At 33.6% G+C, this 10,067-nt stretch overlaps 1 non-coding gene across 1 annotated transcript; it reads right to left on the reverse strand.

The window, feature by feature from the left end:
- Nucleotides 1-1,415: 1,415 nt before the first annotated feature.
- Nucleotides 1,416-1,522, reverse strand: LOC132186002 (small nucleolar RNA R71). Its single transcript, XR_009440685.1, has one exon. It is a non-coding gene; the product is annotated as a small nucleolar RNA R71 (small nucleolar RNA).
- Nucleotides 1,523-10,067: the final 8,545 nt, after the last annotated feature.

Raw genomic sequence — 10,067 nt, forward strand, 5'->3', positions numbered from 1 at the left:
TTATGCTTATTTAATATTTCAATATTGGCGCCTTTGTGATGATCATGTTGTGATATTTAACTTGATTAATTCCTACTTTCATGAATTCTTCATATGTATGTGACTGACCATTATATGCTTGTGGTACAGACTAGTTAGTTAAATCAATTTGGATGACTAAGTCCTGGATTTAACATAAGTAACAAAAGATATCCACACCGGGTTCTTGGGTTAATCAACATGGGGAACCGAGAGTAGACACCCATGCCCTAGGCCTAATGTGTTTGTCGATTTCCACAAATTTATGCTTTCTTAAAGAACAACTTAGTAGACACCCATGCTAAATTCTTTAGGAAAGAAAAGAATTAGAGTAGACACTCATGCCTAATTCGTTGCTTAGGAAAATCAATACCTTAAGGAGTAGATACTCGTACCCTTAGGTTGACAAACATTAAGTATTTACAATATGATTGGATCATTGGCATATTGTTATATTATCTAAGTATGATTAGTGGTGGATATCAAAGCCCTACCTTTAGCTTTTTTATTTATCTTTATTATCTTTTTATTTCTTTTTCACAATATCAATTCAGTGACAAGTTGATATTTTTAATTAATTCTAAATAAAATCACAATCCTCGTGGGAACGATCTCGTACTTGCTGCACTATACTATTGTTTTGATCTTGTGCACTTGCGAGTTAAAACGTACTAAATATTATCTATTAATTTAGATAGTATTTGGCATAACAAGTTTTTGGCGCCGTTGCCGGGGATTGTTTGATTTTGTTTGGAATTTTTTCTTTAATTTATTTTTGTTTTAAATTTTTCTGTTTTTATTGTCTTTTCCGCAGTTTCTGTGCCTTTGGAGGTGCGATCGATTGCCCAACCAGGGCGATCGAGCGCACTAGTAGGATCGAGAGCACCTCACGGTGCGATCAATCGCACATCTAGAGAGCATCACAGTTACTGCACTAATTACAGATTTGATTTATTTCTTTTATTTTTATTTTTCTTTTTATTTTGTTATTTAATTTTCCTTTTTGTTTTAATCATGTTGAGAAACAATACACCTCCGGTGCGAAGAGCTATGGAAAGTTCATTAAGTTCCCAGATCCTCAACCAGCCATCATGCATTAATTTTCAGCCCATTGTGCAGAGCAATTACGATTTATCTCCGTTGCTCAATATGATTCCACACTATAAAGGCACACCTACAGAGAACCCATATAGCATATTCGAGAATTCTGTGATCTCTACAGGACTCAAAATGTTTAGGGTTTAACTCTAGAAGAAATCAAGTTAATCCTCTTCCCTTTTTCTTTAAAAGATAATGCTAAGAGATGGTACAATTCTTTGGCCGCAAGTTCTATTCATACTTGGGATGAGATGGCCACAAAGTTCTTAAAGAAGTTTTTTCCAGCCCACAAGATAAGGCAATTGAGAAGGGAAATTTTGACCTTCCAACAAAAAGATGGAGACCCTTTCTTCGAGGCATAGGAACACTTTAAAGAACTACTTCTCAGATGCCCTCATCACAATATATCTCAAGACGATCAGGTACTGACATTCTATGAGAGTTTAAATGATCTTAACAAGAGTCTTGTAGATTTAGCTTGTGGTAGCATGTTGATGGAGAAAAGCAGTGAGGAAGCCATGGAGTTCTTCGAGACATTGAGTGAGCACTCCCAACAATTCACATCTAATAGGAGACAATGACTCAAAGGAAAAGGATATATAAAGAGAGCACCAATGGAGGAATTCAGGCTCAAATGGCTGCCATCCGAGATTAGTCCAAGCCTGACATTCCTGCTGTCCACTGAAAAGTCTGGATGTAAATTGTCGAATGCCCTCCATGATTCACCATCAGCCGGATGCTTCAATACATCGTCCTTAGTTTGGCCTTCTGCATGCCACCTCATATAGGGGCAGTATGCTCTAACATAAACAGCCTCTGTAGTCGTGATATGAGTGGAAACCACCGCAACACCTTGACCGAGTGTTTCTTACTCGATGATATGGGTTGACCATCCTCATCCAAATGAATTTTATCCTTCCACTTAGATACTCCACAAACGGTACATGAATCTAAATCCTTATTGTTCTTTAAGAATAACATACAATCATTACGACACACCGGGATCTTCTCATACCCGAGTCCCATGTCCCTTAGAAACTTTTTTCACCTCATATATATTAACTGGCAAAGCTTCATCACTCACAGGTAGTAATTGATTGATGAACTCAAGGAAAGATGAAAATATCGCATTACTAAGTCCGGCAACGCACTTCAAGTTGTACAGATATATAGTAATACTAAGCTTGCTATGTTTGGTCCCATCATGAAGTGGCTTCTCTGCCTTTCTAAGCAAGTTGTAGTACTTTAGTATGTCACCTTTAGCGGCTTCTTCATTCATAGTTTCTTCATTCCCCTGCACTATTACTTAAGGCTCACAATTGTCTTCTATAACACTGTGCATGCCGAATAGATCACGCAACATTGCGTGCATGTTTTCACCTTGTTCTGTGCTTATACCCGCATCTGTGATTGTGGTAGTCAAATTAGAGACTGCAACAGGAGACCGTACAAGCTTCTCACCGTGATAATATCAGTTTCTATATGCAATCATTATTCATTTACCCCCTGTCAAGTGGTCAAATACGAAACCCGGCAGGTGGCGCTACTTATTACGACATGACTTACAGGGGCAGTGAATTTTTCCATGAGGGATTGTACAGTTCATAACTGCGAAGTCCACAAATAATCTACACCTGTCTCTGTACTTCCTCGTACCTCTAGACTTTGTCATCCAACTCTTGTCCATAGCTTTAATTACTGGAACCCTAATTGAATAAAATAAATCTAGGTTAGTTAATTAGTTGTTATTTTTTTTAGTGTATTTCTTTAATTACATAGTTTCAATTTTTTGTTTATTTTTAACAAATAAACACATACATTTAGTTTTAATTATAACATCTACATAATCTAAATTTGCAAAACCTAAACAAAATTAAGGTCCAAATTTAAATGCATTTGTTATACATGGGGACCCTAGATAAAATAGATATAGCTAGCTAGCTAGGTTATTTGTTTTGTTTTGTTTTGTTTTGTTTTTTTTCGTTTTTTATGACATTTACATAATCTAAATTTGTAAGACCTAAATGAATTTTTTATGTATGGGGACCCTAGATAAAATAGATCTAGCTAGCTAGGTTATTTGTTGCTTTTTTTTTTCGTTTATTATAACATTTATACATTTGTTATATATGGGGACCGTAAATAAAATAAATCTAGCTAGCTATGTTATTTGTTTTCTTTTGTTTTTTCCTTTGTTTTTTTTTTTTTTTTTTAATTTTTAACATTTACATATTTATTCTAAATTTTCAAAATCTAAACAAAAATTAAAGTCCAAAATAGATATGCATTTGTTATTTGTTGTTGTTGTTGTTTTTTTTTTTTTTTTGGTTTGAACGTGCATTTGCAAAACCTACACAAAATTTAGGTCTAAATCTAAATGCAAAAATCTGCACAAAAAACCTAAACCTACACAAAATTTAGGTCTAAATCTAAACGCAAAAACCTGCACAAAAAAACCCAATTTCAAAAATTTTACGTACATAATTTTGCAAGCATACATGTATGCAAATACATTAAACAATATTCCCACCATACAAAACATATATCTCAAACAAATAAATTAATTAGCTAACATGAAAGGTAATATAACTACATCAATAATATATAATAATATATTAAATTATATATTTATATAATTTATTTAATAACACACACACTATATATATATACCTGATTTGGAGAGGCCGAAAATTCTTGGAGGGAGAGCTCGTGACAGCCTGAGGGAGGAGCGGCGGTGATGGCCGGTGAGGGAGAGAACGCGGGTGAGAGAAAGAAATGTGGATATGCATAAATGTGGCGTGTGAAAAACGGCCGGCGGTGAAAAAAATGTGGTGGAGGGGAGGGCAGTGGCGCGCGCGGGGGAGAGAAAGAAAGAGAGGGAGGGAAAAAGAAAGAAAAGAAAAAGAAGGAGAACCCATCTAGCTGGATTCGCGCCTTCCCGAGGACCATTCTTGACGTGTTGACACAAGACACGTCAAGAATTAAGTTTCTTGACGTGTCCACATGTGACACGTCAAGAACTTATTGACGTGCCACATGTAGCACGTCAAGAAATTGTTGACATGTCACATGTGGACACGTCAAGAAATTATTGAAAGATAAATTTTTAAATTTTGAATTTATATCATATTTTTCTCTTATATAACACATTATAAATACAATATACTTAAAACTAATTAGAGAACAAATAAATTAATATTCTAGATGTACAGATAATAAAATCCATTTTTTCGTGAGGGCTCAATAATCTACTTACCGAAAATCAGATCGAGCTTCCAGGCATTTTCACCGTAGGATCAATGAACAATTGAGATAAGTGAAGGACTCGCTGAACACATATTTTGTGTTGGCCGGGTTCATGTGGGTTTGCAGGTCTTATAAAATAAATGTATTCTGTATGTCCGATTTTTTAAAAATTAATATGGCTATCATATTAATATTACTAGAATGATTTATGCCAAAATATTACTAGAATGATTTATACATGATAATATCATATCATATTAATATGGCTATCATTTCATTATATATGCATGATAATACTAATTGGTATACAATACGTATATACCAATTAATTTATACCAATATGATAAAATGTTTGATTTATGAAATTTTTGATTTATGCATGATAATATTAATTTATACAATATGTATATACCAATTAAAATTAATTTACTACCCTTTTTTTTTAATACATATTGTATAATTAATTATACAATATGCATGATAATAATTTTTTGACTTGTAAATGGAACTCGTCAAAAATTTTTGACGTGCAGAAAATTATTGACGTGGGTTTTACACACGTCAATAATTATTGATGTGTCATAATAGCACGTCAAAAATTATTGACGTGGCATTTAGACACGTCAAAAATTTTTGACGTGCCACTATGACACGTCAAAATTTTTTGATGTATCATAGTGGCACGTCAAAAAATATTGACGTGGCATTTAGACACGTCAATAATTGTTGACGTGTTGAAATCCGCCACGTCAATAAACACTTTATTGACGTGTTTATTTAGCCACGTCAAAAATTATTGATGTGGCAAACATGAGTTACTATTTGCCACGTCAATAAAGTCCCTGATTTTTGTAGTGATAGACCATACACAAATTCAATGGTGGATTCATTTATTCACTATGGAGATGGTTACAAGATAGTCTAAAAAGAATGAATCTTATCATTTATCTTTTGTACAGAAAACACGATTTTATAGGTAGTGATCTGGTTATTTTATACATGTGGCAAAATAACTGGTAGTATTTTTAATGGAACATTAATGAAGGTAGTAAATTGAAAAATGTGTGAAAAAACTTTCATCTCAATAATTTATTAACAATAAGCGGGAAACAACAGACAAATTTTATCCAAACTTTTTTTTTGGACATGTCCGCACAAGGATGGGGGAGAGGGGGATTCGAACTGTTTCATGAGGCGTAGTCCCCAATTGATTGAGTTACCCCTTGGAGACAATTTTCTCTAAACTTGGTTGAAGGAACTCTATAAAATTGTCATTTATTTCTTAAACATATGAAAGGCATATGCATTTTTAGTAACATTAAAAAGTTAGAAAAAAATTATTTTCAAAAAATCACGTATTTTCATATGCATGATATTAAAAAAAATATGTACTTCTCATATGCTAATGAGTACATGACAATTTTATATATTAGATTGAAAGAAGTGTTTCCAACCCAATTTTAAAGAAAAAAGTGTCTAAAATAAAACTCCGTCAACAAACTAAAAACACCTACCCTAATCAAATAATAACGGATACAAAGGCATCTTTCTTTTAAAATGCCCTCAGTTCATAAGCCATCTCGAAAGATTATTCCATTGATGGCGACCACCGCCCACCACATGACGTTGGTGGAACTTGGATACACTACAAGAAATCTACTCATCAGGGGCGACTTCGTAGTCGACGTTAATGCTCGTATAGTAGCGTCGACTCTCAACAGTTGACGCTAATGGTTAACTATTAGCGTTCACATTTAAGTGGACGCTAATAGTTGACCCAAAAGATAAGTATTATCATCCGCTTTACAGTGGACGCTAATACGTCAACGCTAACATACTAGCGGGAATTATACCATAGGCGGGAAAATTATTAGCAGCGACAATATAACTATTAGCGTCCATTTTTAGTGGACGCTGATGGTTTAGCATCAGCGTCCACTAATAGTGGACGTTAATAGTCATATATATAAATTAATTAATTAATTAATTGTCCTTAACAGCGTCCACTTTCAAAGTGGACGCTGATGATAGAGCATTAGTGTCCACAAAGTTGATGCTAAAGCTCTTATAAAAAAATAAAAAGCAAATTAAACTAAAAGGTCCTAGTGGACGCTAAAGACATATCATTAGCGTCCACTCTGAGAATGGATGCTAATAATTGCGCATTAGCGTCCACTAAATGGTCTTGCAAAAAAATTAAAAAATAAAAAGCAAATTAAACTAAAAGGTCAACAGCGTCCACTAGGAGTGGACGCTGAAGACATCATTAGTGTCCACTCTCAGAGTGGACGCTAATACTTGCGCATTAGAGTGGACGCTAATGGTCTTGCAAAAAAATAAAAAGCAAATTAAACTAAAAGGTCAACAACGTCCACTAGGAGTGGACGCTAAAGACATATCATTAGCGTCCACTCTGCTAATAATTGCGCATTAGTGTCCACTGACACTAATGATCTTGCAAAAAAATAAAAAATAAATAAAAAGCAAATTAAACTAAAAGGTCAACAGCGTCCACTAGGAGTGGACGCTGAAGACATATCATTAGCGTCTACTAATGATTGCGCATTAGCGTCCACTTGGTCTTGCAAAAAAATAAAAAAATAAAAAGCAAATTAAACTAAAAGGTCAACAGCGTCCACTAGCAGTGGACGCTGAAGACATATCATCAGAGTGGACGCTAATAATTGCGCATTAGCGTCCACTATGGTCTTACAAAAAAATAAAAAAATAAGAAGTAAATTAAACTAAAAGGTCAGCAACGTCCACTGAAGATATGTCATTAGCGTCCACTCTCAAATAAGTGAGCATTAGCGTCCACTTTTCTTATAAAAAATAAATAAATAAAAAGCAAATTAAACTAAAAGGTTAACAGCGTTCACTAGGAGAGGACGCTGATGACATATCATTAGTGTCCACTCTAAGAGTGGACGCTAATAATTGAGCATTTAGCGTCCACTTAATGGTCTTGTAAAAAAATAAAAAAATAAAAAGCAAATTAAACTAAAAGGTCAACAGCGTCCACTAGGAGTGGACGTTGAAGATATATCATTAGTGTCCACTATGATTGTGGACGCTAATGGTCTTGTTAAAAAAAAAAAAAAAAAAAATTAAAACTACATGATTAACAGCGTCCACAATGATAATATATCAATAGCGTCCACTCATAAAGTGGACGCTGAAGACATATTATTAGCGTCCAATTTAGTGGACACTAATGATCTTGTAAAAAATAAAAAAAATAATAATTAAAAAAAAAATATTAAAACTACAAGATTAACAGGGTCCACATTTAGTGGACGCTGATGATATATCAATAGTGTCCACTTTTATGGTGGACGCTGAAGAGGTGGTATTAGCGTCCACTTTAGTAGACGCTAATACTCTTGTAGAAAAATTAAAAAAATAAATAAAAAACAAATAAAAGTTGAAGATTATGGGTTTAATTGAACATCTAAAAATGATAAAATGTTTTTTATACCCTCAAAACTTTTAGAAAATTATAAATTTTATCTTAATTTGAAATTAAAATTAATTTTAAAAAAAGAAAAAAAAATCAATTTATTGTAGTCACGCAACAAACTTGACACAAATTGAAGATTCGATTTAACATCCGATCGATCCTAGTGAATTAGTTCGATTGATCATGATAAGATAAAATGATTGATCAAACTTGATACAAATTGAAGGTTTGATCGAACATCCGATCGATCCTAATGAATTAGTTTGATTGATCGCGATAGGATCAAGTAACGATCAAAATTGAAACAATTGAAATTAAAGGTTCGTTCAAACATCCGTTTGATCTTAGTGCATTTGTTCAATCGATCATGATAGGATCAAATAATCGATCAAACTTGAAACATTTGAAATTGAAGGTTTGATCGAATATCCGATCAATCGTAATGAATTAGTTTGATTGATCGTGATAAGATCAAATGATTGAAACAATTGAAATTGAATGTTTTATCAGACATCTGATTGGTCTTAGCTAGTGCATTCGTTCGATTGATCGTGATAGGATCAAATGATCGAACAAACTTCAAACAAATTAAATGTTTGATCGAACATTGAATTGAACTCTAAGCATTTTATATTATATTAGTGCATTAGTTAAATTGATCGGGATACAATCAATAGAACTTGACATGATTGAAGGTTCAATCGAACATCTGATAAAATCAATTTCGATCGATACTATACTAGGACATATTAGTATGATCGATCGTAATGCGATCAAATGATCTATTAAATTCTTTGGATTTTGTATTATCTTTATATATTAGTTATATCAATAGTGACAAGTTCAAGAATATTTCTCCCATCGAACATTGAATTTGATGCAATATCCCCCTCCATTTGGGTTTGGCGTTAAACTGTTAAATTACAACATATCTTAAAAATTTAAGCTAATAATTAATTATAAGATAAATATCACCTTAATGATCTTTTATACTAAAAATGTATTAACTTTAAATTTGTAGTTAATATTTTAATAATAAAAACATATTTAATATTTCACTCATCGAACATATAATTTGACGCAATATCTCCTTCCATTAGGATTTGGCATTAAAATGTGAAATATATATTATCTTAAAATGTTCAATTATTAATTAATTATAAGATAAATATCACGTCAATTATCTTTTACCCTTAATTTTAATTAACATTATTTTAAAAAAATTAAAATAACTTTTTTTTTTTAATTTTTAATTTTTGAAGAATTAAAAAAAAAAAAAAAAATTCAAGGTGACCCAATATTGGGTCACCCGTGACCCACCTGGGTCCCAAGGTGATCCAGCATGAGTCATAAGGTGACCCAAAGCTGGGTCACCCGTTTATTATTTTGGCGCTGGCGGCACAAAACATTTTGGCGCTGACTGAAATATTAGGGGTGTCAACCCGGTCCGGTTTCCTGGTTTTTGGCCAAAATCGGAACCGGAACCGGGGTACCCCGGTTCTCGGTTTTGGGAAACCGGAACCGGAACCGGGACCCCAGTTAACCGTGGTCCCGGTTCCCGGCCGGTTCCGGTTTTACCCGGTCCGGTGACCGGTTTTTGAAAAAAATTAGTGTTTGAGGCTTATTTTAGGTATTGGGCCTAAAATAAGTCCATTATTTTTTTCATAAGTTAGCTCATTTAAAAAAAAAGCTATTAATCTTTTTGTCTAAATTAAATAGGCTTTATTGTGATTGTTCCAAATAATTAAAAAATAAACCTAAAAAAGCCTAAAAATCCTACAAAATCAATGTTTTTGCCTATATGAGCCTTAGAAATAAAAATTCAAATTTTTTAAAATACCCTAAAAATCATTTTAAAACCTTCAAATCCGGAAAAGTGAGAAACCTAATTGCTTAAGGTCCTAAACGCTGCGTAAAAGACTAAAAGAATTAAAAAAAATATATATATATTATTTAATAAAATAAGACCCGGTTCCGGTTTTCCCAGGTGCCAAAAACCGAGACCGGAACTGGGGTCCTGGATTTTTTTTTTTGGCAACCGAAACCGGAACCGGTCCCCGGTTTCCCGGTCCCGGTTCCGGTTTCCCGGTTATTTTGGACACCCAGAAATATTTTTGGCGCTGCCTTAATTTCCTTTTCCTTGTAAAGTCCCTCTTTCCCCTATTCTACTTCGTCTCAACGGATAGAATTTTCCCTGTTCTTCGTCTCTCACCTTTCCCTCTTCTTCATCTCTCACGTTTCCCTC

The sequence above is a fragment of the Corylus avellana genome, chromosome ca6 (assembly GCF_901000735.1).
Source record: "Corylus avellana chromosome ca6, CavTom2PMs-1.0".
Classification (NCBI taxonomy): domain Eukaryota; kingdom Viridiplantae; phylum Streptophyta; class Magnoliopsida; order Fagales; family Betulaceae; genus Corylus; species Corylus avellana.